General features: G+C 45.7%; 1 pseudogene across 1 annotated transcript in view; it reads left to right on the top strand.

Annotated features, from left to right (window-relative positions):
• The window catches only part of LOC308301977 (immunoglobulin-binding protein 1-like), a 17,201-nt pseudogene extending 15,702 nt beyond the window's left edge, over window positions 1-1,499 (top strand). The window contains exon 6 of the transcript XR_013963379.1: window positions 1,446-1,499. The product of XR_013963379.1 is annotated as an immunoglobulin-binding protein 1-like (transcript). The remainder of the gene's footprint in view (window positions 1-1,445) is intronic.
• The last annotated feature ends 726 nt before the right edge of the window (window positions 1,500-2,225 follow it).

The raw sequence follows: 2,225 nt of genomic DNA, 5'->3' as shown, positions 1-2,225 counted from the left end.
AAGAATAGAGACTAGACAAAGAGTGATCCCACGGCGCTATTATATCTACCATGCATTTTAGCCGCGTCAGCCGCTGTGCATTGAAATCCGCTCTGTTGAGTTACTACATTACCCCCCCCCCCCCCCCCCACACACACACACACACACACACATACACACTACCAGTAAGACTCCCTAATCGGGAGATAAGCGACCGTCAGGTCGCAGCGTGATTTTAGGGCAAAATGTGTAGGAGCAGTGTCCAAAAATGTGGTTGAAAAAAATCGGCCTGATGGTGGCGCTGAGTGTAGACATAGTGTGTACCGATTTGTGTGATTTTAGGGCAAAATCTGTAGGAGCAGTGTCCAAAAATGTGTTTTAAAAAGTCGGCCTGAAGGTGGCGCTATATGGGACAGATCCATGTTGATGACATGAGTGTAGACATACTGTGTACCGATTTGAGTGATTTTAGGGCAAAAATTGTAGGAGCAGTGTCCAAAAATGTGTTTTGCAAGAATCCGCCACATGGTGGCGCTAGAAGAGGGCCATGTGAGAAATGAGGGGTGTGGGCGGACGAATAGGTACCGGCCCCGGCTCTCCCGGTCGCTCCTAGCCCGAGTTACGGCATTTTATGTGCGCTGCAGTGGCAGGGGGTCCTCCACTGGGGGCGCCACCACTTTTGCATCCGTTCTGGAGCACCAGGAGTCGGTGGTCCCCGGGAATTCCCCGTGAGCAGCCCCGTTGGGGTGGTCATTTGGTCATTTTTGCACATTTGTTCATTTTTTACATCTGGGGGTCCCCCAGGTCCCTGGGGCTCCGGGGGTCCTTGGAGGTTGTAGTTTGGCAGGCAAGGAGTGTGTGTGCAAAATCTGGCATGGATCGGGGCAACGGTTGCGGAGATATGAGCAGGGCAAAAGTGTGACGTGACATGTGACGTGTGACAGACAGACTGACTGACGGACGGACTGACTGACGGACTGACTGACTGACGGACTCACAGTTTGTGGAGGTTTTGATAGTAACTGCGACCTGACGGTCGCAATAAACCTCTAACAATACTAAGATATACACTACCACCCATTTTACCCGAGTCAGACATAACACAAACCTCCAATTTAGCAGAATATTAGGATTCCGGGACTGATATATGGTACAAGGAAGCCAGTGAGTAAGTCCATGGGTCCAAATTTGGATTCTACATAGTGAAAAATGTATGATTTGACACCAAGATCATTCAAATAGGACAGGTCTATGGTATTTTATTGTGGAATGCAAGATTACTGTATATTCAATGGCGGCCATCTTGAAAAATGGCCGCCATCTTGAAATTTTATTTGGCCAGATGGTTTTATGAAAAGAGCAATCCCTAAGGAGTATGTGTGCCAATTTTGGTGCTTGTATCCGCAAGTGAACGATTATTTCTGTTATCTGCCTGGCTATAAAGTCCTTCCTCCCATTCCTGACAGCCTACTCCTATAGGACAGACCAGAGTGGAAGTGGAACAGCAGGGGTCCATCTGATCTGGTTCCAGTTGATCCTCTGGGGGTCCTCCATGAGGTCATCCTGGGGGTCCTCCATGAGGTCATCCTGGGGGTCCTCCATGTCTCCTCCTCAGTGTGAAGCTGCTCAGAGCTCAGTTCAGAATGGATTCCTCTGGGGTAAGTGGAGCCCTAGAAATACAACCTCTGTCATCTTAGGTTATAAGTGTAATATTCCAAAAACACAGCCATGGATCGTTTTTTGTTTTGATTGAAGAATTTATTGTCAGTTTGCAAAGGAAAAAGTACAGTTTCATGACAGTACAAATCACTGGTACAATGTCAACTAAAAGGAGATCCTAGTAAGCTTTTCAGCTTATTTACACAGGAACCACGTTATGTATCTCATATAACATTGAAAGACAGATGCATACACACAGTACTTTGCATAGGGAATTGTCAACAAAACGGGAGAAAATAAAAAGTAGTAATACAAAATAAAACAAGGGCAAAAGAAACAATAGTAATAAAGTGAAATAGGGGATATTTACAAAGGAAAAGGGGAGGTAGTTATGGGCTAAGTTTGTTACAAGTTTGTATAGGTGACTTGTAGGTCCTATCTGCAGTCAGTTAGCAGACTGATCTCTGTAGCAGTAAAGTGCTCAGCATTGCATGTGTTCTCACCCAATAATCAATGCCTCAGACATGGAGTCAGATAATAGTCCTCTATAGTTTCATATCCCTTTGAAAGTTCTGGCATTTATTGGT

This window comes from Nannobrachium achirus (genome assembly GCF_963921795.1).
Source record: "Nannobrachium achirus genome assembly, chromosome: 17".
NCBI classification, from domain to species: Eukaryota; Metazoa; Chordata; class Actinopteri; order Myctophiformes; family Myctophidae; genus Nannobrachium; species Nannobrachium achirus.
This window is presented reverse-complemented; position numbering and strand designations above follow the sequence as displayed.